Source organism: Cyprinus carpio, chromosome A5, assembly GCF_018340385.1.
Source record: "Cyprinus carpio isolate SPL01 chromosome A5, ASM1834038v1, whole genome shotgun sequence".
NCBI lineage: Eukaryota > Metazoa > Chordata > Actinopteri > Cypriniformes > Cyprinidae > Cyprinus > Cyprinus carpio.
In genome coordinates, this window is record NC_056576.1 from 5,263,938 (window position 1) to 5,278,165 (window position 14,228).

The following is a 14,228-nucleotide window of genomic DNA, read 5'->3' on the forward strand; positions in this document are numbered from 1 at the left end:
ACACAACGCTTGTTCCCTTATCTCAGGGTACTGAGGTTACGTCAGTAACCGGAGCGTTCCCTTTCGCAAGTTCTCTCATGTTGTGTATGGGGAAAGCATCCAATCATGCCGTGCTTCGAGCAGATATAGAACTACCCACTTTGCAAGTCCAGTGTAGGAGCACTTAATTAAGGACTCCAAAGATCATGAGCCAGACTGAGTCCCAAGCACTGCTGAGGACTACAGACATAACTATTTCCGTCCTCGGAGGGAAATAAACAAACTAAATAGACAAAATCCGTGCCTGCAAGGCAGGGACATCTAAATTGTAGAATCTTGCAAAAGTGGATGGCGACGACCATCCGGTGGCCACACAAATCTCTCTTATAGAAATTCCAATGGACCATGCCCAGAAGGAGACCATTCCTCGGTTGAAGTGGGCACTCACCCCTGTGGAGCATTGCAAGCCTCCTGAGGCATAAGCCAAGGCTATAGCATCTACCATCCAGCAGGAAAGTCTCTGCTTCGTAACCAGCAGCCTTTTACAACAGCCTCCGAAGCAAATAAACACCTGCTCTGATTGTCTGAAAAGACCAGAGTGCTCAATGTACACTCTAAGTGCCCTCACTGGGCAGAGTGGATTGGGACCCTGCTTGTCGTCTGCAGTGGGGAGCGCTAGAAGGGTAATAACCTGGGCTCTGAACGGAGTTGAGAGCACCTTAGGTACATAACCATGTCTTGGCTTGAGGATGACCTTACAGTCGTTATGCCCAAACTCCAGAAAGGAAGCACAGCATGACAGTGCCTGCAAGTCACCCACTCGCTTGACCGCCGCTAATGCCAAAAGGAGGGCAGTCTTAAGCGACATGGGCCGCAAGTCGGCCGAATGGAGCAGCTGGAAAGGCGGGCCTTTTAGGACCCTCAGGACTTTGGATAAGTCCCTCTAGCCTCCAAAATGGTGTTGCTCACTCTCGTTGTGAGCCACAAAGACTCCCATTGAGGCTCCAGACATTAAGGCTCCACAGCTCCGGCCGGGGGTGCCCAATCATGCCCTTCGCCTATGAGAGAAGATACCTTCGTAACGGTATCGGCCACGGGGCAGGTGCATTAACTAGTGGAACTAAGTTGAGTAAATGGGGCCACCAGGAGGATTGAGCAACCCTTCCCTTGACTTCCCTGACTCGTCTGATGACCTGAGGAAGCAGATCCAGTGCGTCTCACTGTATGGAGAAATAGATTGGGCAGTGAGAGTTTTCTTCTAAAGTGAAGAGGTCAATCTCTGCCCTCCTGAAGACAGACTAGATTTTCTGAACCATCAGAGGATGTAATGTCCATTCTCCTGGAGCCACATTGCCTCTGGAGAGTGCATCAGGCCAAGGTTCAGACTGCCCGGCACATGAAATGCTCTTATAGAGAGGATGCTGCTGAAGCTTTGTCCTTTCCCATTGCTCATTTGGTCAACTTAAGTTTGCTGCAGGGCATATTTCCAGAGAAATGGAAGGAGGCTAAAATTATACCATTGCCTAAAAATAAAAGAGCCACATTTACAGGACAGAATAGTCGACCTATCAGTCTATTACCCTTACTCAGCAAAGTCATGGAAAAGATCGCTTTTGAACAAGTTTATAAATATTTTTTATCTATTGGCTGATCACTAAGTACCAGCATGCATATCGAGAGGGTCACTCCACATGTACTGCTTTAGCTCATATGACCGACAACTGGTTAGAAGAAATCGATGCAAACAGATTAGTAGGAGCAGTGATGTTGGACTTCAGTGCAGCGTTTGACTTGATAGATCATAAAATACTGCTTCAAAAATTAGAATGCTATGGTTTTACACCTTTGTCCCTGTCATGGATGGGGAGTTACCTATCCAATAGGAAGCAGCGGGTGTTCTTTAATGGTCAATATTCATCTATTAAGACAATACATTGTGGTGTGCCCCAGGGTACGGTAGCTGCCTTGGGCCTTTGCTATATTCGATCTTTACAAATGACTTACCTTTTATTGTGAAACATTCAACTGTTGTCATGTATGCAGATGATTCCACACTGTACTGTTCTGCAAAAACTCCTCATGATGTTTCAAATCTATTAAATCATGACTTGCAGAATATAGGCAAGTGGGTAAAAGGTAACAAATTAGCTTTAAATGTAGACAAATCAACATCGATGATATTCTGGAAAAGATCAAAACTAATCACCGAGCCTTCTCTGAACTTGTTAGTCAATGGGCTGCAGCTAAGACAAGTGATGCAAGCCAAGTTATTGGGCGTCACCTTGGATTCTTACTTGTCTTGGTCAGCTCATGTTGATGGAATGATAGTTAAAATGGGGAATGGTATTGGAATGTCCAGAAAATGTATGTCATATATTCCTATATCCATTGCTAAACAGGTTGTTTAGTCTCTTGTTCTGTGCCATTTAGAAAACTGTCCAATTATATGGTCGTCTGCATCACAAAAAGACCTATGTAAGCTTCAAGTGGCACAAAATAGGGCAGCGAGGACTGTCCTCCAGTGCTCTCTTAAGACTAACGTGGCCCTGATGCATACACGCCTTTCTTGGCTTACAGTTGATGATAAAATCAAACTACGATTAACTTTAATATTGTGGAATGCAGTATTTATGAAACAGCCACACTTTCTGAGCAGCTTGTTTTTGTAAGAAGTGGACACCTATATGCCACCAGGCAGGCACTAGGTGGTGACATAAAACTTCCGCTTCCCAGGACAAATTTTCTGAAACGCACATCATTTTACAGAGCAATATCTATTTGGAATCGACTGTCTGTCTCATCACACAGAGTTCAGAACAAATATAAATTTAAGAGGACAGTAACCCAGGAACTGCTGCAAATGACCTCGTGAAAGCTGGAAATTGTCATGTTCTTTTAATTGATAATATTTTGAATGTAACTGTAATGTTTGAATTTTCTTGATTGTAATTTGTGTTTGTTTTGTGTATTTTTATGTTGTGAAGATTTTTAAAGAGGACCCCAGGAAGACTAGCTGCCATTAAATGGGCCGCTAATGGGGATCCTAATAAAACAATAAAACAAAAGAGAGGATTCTGCTCTGTGCCTAATCCAGGAGGGTCGAGCCATACTGTAAAGGAAGCGTGACCTGAGACTGCCTTGGTGGTTGATATAGGCTACCACTGTTATGTTGTCTGATCGGAGCAGGGTGTGGTGCCCCTTTAATCCTCTGGGGTCGACAAATGTGGGCAAATTTGCGTTATGACTTTTTTTTTTACTTTGAGAACCACTGTAAGTCTCCAGACTAACGTTTGATGACACCAGCACTAGTGGCATTAAGTTCTACAGAAGGTCGCACCAGTAAAGCACTCACCCTAATCGCACATGTACATCTCAGAGACATCTATTTAATGTATCTGCATTTACATATGCAAGATGTATTTTTAAGAGTGCTTGTTCATCTACAGTACGTCTCTAAGATGTTTCCTGTCAGATGTCAAATAGACATTTATTAGAATGCATGTAAAACTGCTTCCGAGACGTTTATCACCGTACACCGTAGATGATTCCCAGATCTTCAGCAGACTTATAAATATATTACATCTGATAAAATGTACTTTTATTACTGTCATTCATAATGTCTAAATATAATTTAATGAATACAATCATATATATTTTAGGGAGTGGAAATGGCCTATAAGTACTTCTCTGCAGCCATCTACTAGTGGTAATCTTTTTTTATTTTTAAATAATTGTTTGCTTTCCTACATTATGCAACTTTTAGTTTTACACATGGGGGGAAACTATGAAGGATGAACAAATATCTTAACATTAAAAATAACTTTCAAATTTGGTAATACTTAAAGCTTTGAAGTGCTGGGAAAAGTTGTGTGAAGCATTTAAAAACACTCGAAAACATTAGACCATTTCTGCCACTAGTTGTTTCTGTAGTTTTACTATGTTAAATCAATGGTGAATGATGGTGGAGATTTGTGTTTATTGAACATTGTTTTTACTGGTTTCCAGCATGTATGTACATGATTGTGTTTTTGAGAAAAAAAATGTTATGCGTGGCTAGTGAAAAACTAAAAATGTTAAATCACTTGAATAAGGCAATAAAACACATACAGAAAATTGGTTCCCAGGACTTTTGAGAACTGGAGCTTGTAGCCTATCATTTTTTTTTTTTCTAAATGATGTGAAAATCCTCTTGTTTACTCACTTACAGAAAACAATATATTGATTTAAATTTTCTAAGACACTTTTTGTTGGTAAAAGTCATATGCAAGTAGGCGTCAACAAAATAAATGTATATAATTTTATGTTTGTAGTTTATTTAGAATATATTTAATTATCCCACAACATAATTTAATATTCACTTGTGAGTGCAGTTAAACAGTTTATTAGGAACAATCAAAGCTGACTTTCAAATTGAATTTTTTGCATCATTACTCCAGTCACACAATCCGTCAGAAATCCTTTTAACAATCTTATTTTCTACAAAAAAAAACATTTATTGTTATTATTATCATTATTATTATTATTATTATTATTAATGTTGAAAAGAGCTGAGAATATTTTTTCAGGTTTTTTAGGGGGGGTAAATTGAAAGAATAGCATTGTTTGTTAAATTTGTTACAGTTACATTTATTGGTACATTTATATTATTTACATCAAGCTTTTGAATGGTTTAGTAGTGTATATTGTTATTGAAACTTCATAATATTTCACTTGATTATACATTTAGTCAGGAATTATAGTTTGGAAAAAGTCTTTGGAAAAAGTCTAACTAGTAAAATGTTTACACGTTATGTGAAAACTAGTACAAGTATATAAATAAATAAGAGACTTACTCATGTTTATGATCTCTGCTGGATAAAGTGCTTCATTCTTCTTTTCTGAGGAAATCCAAATCTCTAATCCTCAACCACATCACATCTTTTTGAGGTGAATTATGTCTTATTCCTCTCATCGCGAAGCAAACAGTAAAATAAACTTGAAGAACAGTCTCGCTGCGTTGTCTTCTGTTGTGTGGGCGTATTCAAGCCGCGCGCTTTAGTGAAACATTATCATTTGAATAGCGCGCTCTGCGCGTGGGCGTGGTCGCATTAGAAGATAATGAAGGGAGACGTAAAAAACGGACATCGCGTTGTTTTCATATGGATTACTTTATCACAGAATATTTGTTTTCGGCAGCAATTGTTTAGTTTAAAAGTAGACTTGTCAGACTTTCTATAGATATCTCTCTCATGTCTCTGTGTTGAGTATTCACGGAGTTACAGTTCATTTTAATGACGTGTTTGTTAATGAAGATCAGCGCAGACAAAGGCTGCAGACAGCACTCCTGGTTTGTTATCTTTATTTTATAAGTGCAAAAAGTTTTGTTGTTATTATGTCTGTATACAAAAAAAGTAGACCCTTTACAGATTCGATTGATGTATTGCTCTTATCTGTACGATCAAAACTGAAAGTGTAATTTAAGTTCTTTTCGGGGTTATCAGGAGAAAATACCCCAAAACGCGTATACGCGTTAATCGACTTCAGAGGGTTAACAAATATTCTGTGCTAAAGTAACCCATATAAAAAAAAAAAACAACACGATGTCCAGACTTTCACGTCTCCCTTCGATATATCTAATGTGACCACGCCCATGCGCTGAGCACGCTATTGATATTACAATCATTCACGTGAAGAGCGCAGCGTGTAAACACCCATACAGCTAACAAAGCAATGAGATTGTTCCTCAAGTTTTTAAATTTTTTTTTTTTTTTTTTTTTTTTTTTCATGGTTTGAAATATAGAATAATGAACAAATGTTGTGTTTGTGGACTAAACAGCCGCGGATCAGTAGCGGACCGCAAACGCGTCCTGTGTGAAAGCACAATGAGTCCGTGCTGTTTCTGCACCACATACGTAACGCACACGGACTGCATACACACTGCAGACGGAGTATGTGTGAAACAGGCGTGAGTCTTGTCGAGGTTTTTGTTTTGGGAAGCTTGGTAATTTCACATTTGGCATACACACTGGTTCGAAGACTCGTTCTCGCCTCCTACAGTGCAATTCGTCTAGGTATACATCCGTGCTAAACTATCACGGTGAAAGTCATCATAGCTTGCGTAGTATAGACCCAGCTCCCAACCCAACTTTGAGAATAGATTAACGGCGATATTTTTTTTATCGCCCGATAAGAGTCTCACGTTAACGCAGCACGTTAACACCGATAACGGCCCACCACTAGTACTGTATTGTGTTTTTGGCCTACATACAGAGCATGCTTGTGTTTATGAATGTAATTAAACTTCTGTTCATTAATATCTGCTCTGGTGTAAATATTTTGAATGTGTTATACCCCGTCATTGGTGTTTGCGGTGTAAATGTATCAAGTAAGCTGTAAATATGACTGATAATAAACGTGCTATGTGGTAATTGTGTATAATTGTGTATAAATTACTACTTATAGGAAATAAATTATCAGTGACCATTACAATAATGTTAACAAACGATGCTGTTCTTCTGAACTTTCTATTCATCAAAAAAACCCGAAAAAAATATTCTCAGCTCTTTTCAACATTAATAATAATAATAATAATAATAATAATAATAATAATAATAATAATAATAATATGTAAGGGAAACAGGTCAATTTAGCTCAAAGGGAATCATTTAAGATTTTAAAGGGAATTTGAACAGAATCACTGTTTCACGGCTGATCACTGAAACGGCCAGCGATTCACTGAACGAGCCGTATAACATCAAAATCTGCGCTGGATATTAATATCCAAAGTATAGTGACAAGACTATTAATTAGCACAGTAACAAGATCGGCAGTTTAAGACATTAACTTGTAAGCACAAAACACAAGATACTTCTCTTTTCAATATAGATAAGGCTTTATTAGATAAATCTAAGACATATAAACTAATCTAACACATAAGCACACGCACTCACACATTCACACAAGTTGCAGGAGGATAGAACTTTAGGAAAGAATGAGTTTAAGAGAATGAAAATGTGAAATCCCAAGTTTACAGCAATACCTGAAATTGCATAGACATGAACAACCATCAATCACTTAGTTAACCCTCGCATTGAGTTCATCAATTAGGTTAAAATTATATTAGATAACACCAGTACAGATCAGAGTCTGGAGGTACGTTACTTGTGATGCCTGTGTCTTGGGTTCCCTTTGTTGTCGCTGAAAAGGGGGTTTCCCGAGGTTGCTGATTGGCTGGAAGTTCAGTAGTCGTTGAAGTGACGTCTTGGGAAGCCCGTGGTTGGGCGTAGGCTGAAGATGCGGAGTTGTGGGCCGGTTGTAGTTTCAGACGGGCACGCGAGGTCAGACTCGGAGACACGGCGTTACAAAACTTAACTCAGAACACGAACTCTCAAACGGAAAAGAAAAGAAAGTAAAGTAAAAGAATAGAAGTAAAGTTTGACGAGACTAGGTGGTGTTTCTTCTCATCGTGGCTAAGTAGCAGCAGTCGTGCAGGCCGAAGCACGCTGGAACGGCGCTCGAAGAACGCTAAAAGTGATGACAAAGCATGACTAAAAGCAGGCTAAAAGCCGGCATGACTGATAGCAAAAGCTAAACGCAAGCTCAAAGCTAAAAGCATAACTAAAAGCTTAAACTACAAGCAAAGCTAAAAGCATGACTAAAAGCTTAAACTACAAGCAAAGCTAAAAAGCAGGCTAAAAGCCGGCATGACTGATAGCAAAAGCTAAACGCAAGCTCAAAGCTAAAAGCAAAATTTTATGTTGTCCTGAGTATTTAAACTGGCACTTTTGTCCACACCTCAAATGTTGTCTTGACCAATTAGATATTGTCTTTTCTCGGGGTGTTGCATTGTTTGTCCCACCCATTCATAAATCATATTTTATCTTATCAAGCTCATGGTCCGAATTTTCCCGCTCTTGCAGGGTGTAATTTGGACATGATTCATATAACAAGAATATGATACATTTGACAAATAACTGATGGTCAGAAACGTTTCAAGCAAGAAGATTCGAACACACACATACTAAACATGAATATGATCCCTTAAGCTATTCAAGAGTTATTTAAAAAGACATACACAATAAGTGATTAGAAACATTATAATCAAATGTGGGGGTTACATGTATGATATGGAGTTAAGCAATGGACTGATATCCATTTAGAAGTCTTTTTTGAGTTCATTTTGGTGCATATATGCATTGGAAGGCATTCTCTGCCATTCTGGGGAGTAAGGATATGTCCTGTGAAGACCAGAATTGTCAATAATTGTTCTAATGGTGTTAATGTTGAAAGCTGTTCTGTGAAAGAGTTGGTTATCAGACTGTGGTGCTGGGAGTTGATTTACAACATCCTGCCTTTCTGTGGAATTCGGCTCATGTTTCAACCAGGCTCCCGATCGAATCTTTAATTTGTCTGGTTCACGCTACAAATTTTTATTGATTTTTTTTCATTTCTGTGGGGTTGGGGTGGTGTTTAAGAGAGGATCATAATATTAGAATGATTTCTGAAGGATCATGTGGCTGGAGTAATGATGCTAAAAATTCAGCTTTGAAAGTCAGCTTTTATTGTTCCTAATAAACTGTTTAACTGCACTCGCAAGTGAATCTCAATCTTATTTTGTGGGATAATTAAATATATTCTAAGTAAACTACAAACATAAAAATATATACATTTATTTTGTCCACACATTCTTTCTTGTAACTCATTATGCAGCTCATTATGTGGGCCTTTGTCTTCTCAGGTGTGAATCACACTAATATTCATGGTCAATCACGCCTACTAGCATATGACCTTTCGAAACAAAAAGTGTCTTAGAAAATTTAAATCAATCTATTGTTTTAAAAGTCTTGAGAACAAATGTTCTGTATGTGTTTAATGACCTTATTTCAGTGACTTCTAAATTTTAGTTTTTCAATTACCACGCATAAACATTGTTTTCTCAAGAACACAATCATGTACATACATGCTATTTACATATTATTGTAGCCAAGTTTGTACTGAATACAGTGTTTTCAGACATTAGCCACGTATATGTTTATAAGCAACTGAAAAAATCACATAAGTCAGGGCATGTCAAAACTTCTCCAGGGTTAAGGCTGGAAGGAAGGTTTTCAGGGCCAGAAAAACCGCCATCATTACAAGGCAGTTGATGTGAAGGCGCTGCTCGTGGATCAACTGAACAGACTCACTGTTCACTAGAGGTATCATTTCCACGGCACCTTTTGCAAGCAATGTTTGTACTTCGGACCAGAGAACGTGAGCCCCATTGTCCAGGACCAAAATGTGAATAGAAAGCAACGGCTGAATGGAGGCAGCCTGCGAGTAAACTGAAGCGAGGAACCTTGTTTTACTGTGTTTAGAACCCAACTTGACACACCAGGAATGGTTGCCCAGGCCATGAACCGAGTGGCAAGAGGCTCTTATTTTACAAGTGGAAATTTGCCACGTGTGTGCAGAGAATTTGCATTTGTCTGTGTGAGGAGAAGAGAAATGTTCTTTTGAGTATGTGGGTCTGCTATTACAGCGGTAGGGTGTTTGGTCATGCATTGATTTTGCAGGACATGCCCGGGTTGAAAAATGTCTCCATCGCTCAGATGAGGTCAGAGGAATGGAGAATGAGTGCAAGCTTTATTTGAGGGAGTTCCAGCCGAGGCGAGAACTCTCCTCCTCCTCTCTGCAGGCAGATCAGGATGGCTTCTGGGGCTCAGGGTCCAACACTACACGAAGGCAGGGCTCTTGGCGCTTTGGAAATGCATAGCATTTAGTTGTCCAGGAGCGCTACTCGAGCCCAGGCTCAGACTTCTGCCGAGGCTGAGGCGGCGCTGGCTTAGCAGGGTGGCACTTGCTGAGTGGAAGGGGTCTTCTGGCGGCTTGTGACCGCAGCGCTGGAGCGCTTAGGCAGGAAGTGACGCAGTGCTTGCGACATCTCTTCTGTGCCTCCATAAAACGCTCAGCAAACCCATCCACGGCTGGGCCGAATAGCCCTTTTGACGAGACGGGCAAGTTGAGGAAGGCCATTTCTCAGCCTGGGCCATTGCTTTCTTGGTACGCAGGGCCAAATCTTGTGATCCTGGCCAGACTCGTCCATAGACCGGAGAAGTTTGGCCTGAAATACCTGGAGGACTCCCATTGAACAGCAGAGAGCAGAGAGAGCTTATTTTCCTTCTTCGGCTTCTTCCGTCAAGTGACAGCGAAGAGATGACCCTCATTGCTGAAGGTGAATGTTCTGATGAAATGGCGCTCTGAGCTGACTTATATAGGGGTTGGCTCCGCCCATTCTGCCACGCTAGAGCTCCATTGGTTTGTGCAGCTACAGTACACGGGCTAAATCTAAATCAAACTTTTTTTGTGAGTGCGTGAAATTAATTAATGCATGTACATATTTATTCTAGAACTAAAGTAACATTTTACTTAAAGGGTTAGTTCAGCCAAAAATTTAAATTATGTCATTAATGACTCACCCTCATGTCATTCCAAACCCGTAAGACCTCCGTTCATCTTCGGAACACAGTTTAAGATATTTTAGATTTAGTCCGAGAGCTTTCTGTCCCTCCATTGAAAATTTATGTACGGTATACTGTCCATGTCCAGAAAGGTAATAAAAACATCATCAAAGTAGTCCATGTGACATCAGAGGGTCCGTTGGAATTTATAGAAGCATCGAAAATACATTTCGGTCCAAAAATAACAAAAATTACGACTTTATTCCGCTTTTTCTTCTCTTCCTGGTGTGTTGTGAGCGCATTCACAACACTGTAGTGACGCCGCTGACGTATGACGCTGCTGACGTGTTATCTTTGTTATTGGGCGCACCAGAAAACACGTCAGCAGCGTCGTACGTCAACAGTCACAGCAGCCGTGTTCACAACAGACCCGGAAGAGAAGAAAAAGCTGAATAAAGTCGTAATTTGTGTTATTTTTGGAGCAAAATGTATTTTCGATGCTTCAATAAATTCCAACGGACACTCTGATGTCACATGGACTACTTTGATGATGTTTTTATTACCTTTCTGGAGGTCTTACGGCAGGGGTGTCCAACCCTGTTAATGGCAATCGACTGTCCTGCAAAATTTAGCTCCAACCCTAATCAAATACACCTAAAGCAACTAATTAATGTCTTCAGGATCGCTTGAAAATTAAAGGTAGGTGTGACTAATTAGAGTTGGAGCTGAACTTTGCAGGACAATCGATCGCCAGGAACAGGATTGGACACACCTGTCTTACGGGTTTGGAACGACATGAGGGTGAGTCATTAATTACATCATTTTAATATTTGGCTGAACTAACCCTTTAATCTTTCAATCAATAAATGGGAAAAAAAGTAACTTAGATATTTTCTTGTAAATTAAAAAGTAATGCGTTATTTTACTAGTTATTTGAAAAAAAGTAATCTGGTTACATAACTTGCATTACTTGTAATGTGTTAACCCCAACACTGGCGGTAATGCAATGCTTACCATCACAACATAAATGATTACATTATTCTTTTAGCTGATGCTTTTATCCAAAGCGACTTACAATTGCTATATATGTCAGAGGTCGCACGCCTCTGGAGCAACTAGGGGTTAAGTGTCTTGCTCAGGGACACATTGGTGTCTCACAGTGGATTCAAACCCGGGTCTCTTACACCAAAGGCATGTGTCTTATCCACTGCGCCATTAACACCATGATAAGAAGAGATGGTCTACACACCAATCCAAAACAAGAATGGCGAGTTCAGACGCTTGTTTTAAATCAGCAATGTGGGAAAGTTTGGGGTTCTAGATTAACTGGTCGACTGACTGTAAATTGGAATCAGTTTTAAGTTTTATTTTGGCCAATCGCTATTCCAGAATTGCACACAAACTGCATTGCCATCATTTCCCAAAATGTAATTTGGGAATTTGTTACGAAATCTGTAAAGAGGAGAAAGTACTGTACCAGGCAGATCAAGCTCACTGTTTGCGATGCTTGAAATACAGAAAGACAAATATGTGAGGGTTTATATGAATGTATCTCTGAGAGGAACTGAGCATCTCCAGAAATGTTTCAAGGGCCTCTTACCTCATACACTGCCCAAGGAAATGCTGCATCACTGCTGTTCCATAAGCGCCACCTGCTGTCATTTTCATTTAGCAAGTCTGGTGTTTTCTTTTGTGTAGTTGTCTTATGTAGCATAATTTCACAAATCAAAAGGTCTGTTTATGCTTTAAATCTTGAAATTATACAATCTAATTCAAACAAAACAACTGCTCGTGTTTCATGTAGCATTACTGTCTATTCAAAATAAATAAAAATAATTAATTTCCTGTTGTACTTAACTCATATCGAACCGTGACCACAAAACTGAGGTACGTACCAAACCATGAATTCTGTGAACTAGTACACCCTTTATATATATATATACACTGAACAAAATTATGAATGCAACACTTTTGTTTTTGCCCCCATTTTTCATGATCTGAACTCAAAGATCTAAAGGCCCGTTCGTACCAAGAATGATAACTATAAAGATAACGATATTAGCGTCCACACCAGCGAACGATATCTTCTGTTTATTCTAAGCGCACGCTCGCCTGGCACTTTAAATTCTCAAGCTTGTTACAGCAGGATGGATTCTGATTGGCTGTCAATCTTTTATCGATTTTATCGATTTTTTATTCATTAACTGCAAAAAAAAAATCATTTTGAAAGTGATTCCAACGATATCGTTTTTCTTTGTCTTTATCGTTATAGTTGTGGTGTGGACTCTGCTCTTCTTTAATACTTAAGACTCTTTCTATGTACACAAAAGGCCTATTTCTCTCAAATATTGTTCACAAATCTGTCTAAAACTGTGTTAGTGAGCACTTCCCCTTTGCCGAGATAATCCATCCACCTCACAGGTGTGGCCTATCAAGATGCTGATTAGACAGCATGATTATTGCAAAGGTGAACCTTGGGCTGGCCACAATAAAAGTCCAGTCTAAAATGTGCAGTTTTACTATATTGGGGGGGGTCTGAAAACCAGTCAGTATCTGGTATGACCACCATTTGCCTCATACAGTGCAACACATCTCCTTCACATAGAGTTGATCAGGTTGTTGATTGTGGCCTTTGGAATGTTGGTCCACTCCTCTTCAATGGCTGCGCAAAGTTGCTGGATATTGGCAGGAACTGGAACACACTGTCGTATATGCCGATCCAGAGCATCCCAAACATGCTCAATAGGTGACATGTCTGGTGAGTATGCTGGCCATGCAAGAACTGGGATGTTTTCAGCTTCCAGGAATTGTGTACAGATCCTTGCAACATGGGGCTGTGCATTATCATGCTGCAACATGAGGTGATGGTCGTGGATGAATTGCACAACAATGGGCCTCAGGATCTCGTCACGGTAACTCTGTGCATTCAAAATGCCATCAATAGTATGCACCTGTGTTTGTTGTCCATAACATACACCTGCCCATACCATAACCCCACCACCACCATGGGCCACTCGATCCACAACTTTGACTTTAGCAAACCGCTCAACCACATGACGCCATACACGCTGTCTGCCATCTGCCCTGTACAGAGAAAACCGGGATTCATCCGCGAAGAGAACACCTCTCCAAAGTGCCAGACACCATTGAATGTGAGCATTTGCCCACTCGAGTCGTTTACGATGACGAACTGCAGTCAGGTCAAGACCCCGATGAGGATGACGAGCATGCAGATGAGCTTCCCTGAGATGGTTTCTGAAAGTTTGTGCAGAAATTCTTTGGTTATGCAAACTGATTGTTGCAGCAGCTGTCCGGGTGGCTGGTCTCAGACGATCTTGGAGGTGAAGGTAAAGGTGAAGATGCTGGATGTGGAGGTCTTGGGCTGGTGTGGTTACACATGGTCTGCGGTTATGAGGCCAGTTGGATGTACTGCCAAATTCTCTGAAACGCCTTTGGAGACGGCTTAAGGTAGAGAAATGAACATTCAATTCATGGGCAACAGCTCTGGTGGACATTCCTGCAGTCAGCATGCCAATAGAAAAAGTCTTAGATATTTGAGTTCAGCTCATGAAAAATGGGGGCAAAAACAAAAGTGTTGCGTTTATTATTTTGTTCAGTATATATATATATATATTTAGAAATTGACCAATCGGTCTGCTAGATAAGACCCTTAATCCTCAGCTGGGATCGCGTAGAAAACTGCAATTTGGACGTTCAAACCATTGAGCACCATAGAAAAAAAAAAAAAAAAAAAAAAAAAATATATATATATATATATATATATATATTATTTTTTTTTTTTTTTTTTTTTTTTTTTTTCTATGACTGAAG

The 14,228-nt window shown here is 39.9% G+C and overlaps 1 protein-coding gene across 1 annotated transcript in view; it reads right to left on the reverse strand.

The window, feature by feature from the left end:
- plcd3b (phospholipase C, delta 3b) overlaps positions 1–14,228 on the reverse strand; it is a 73,110-nt gene that overhangs the window by 21,798 nt on the left and 37,084 nt on the right. The window lies entirely within an intron of this gene.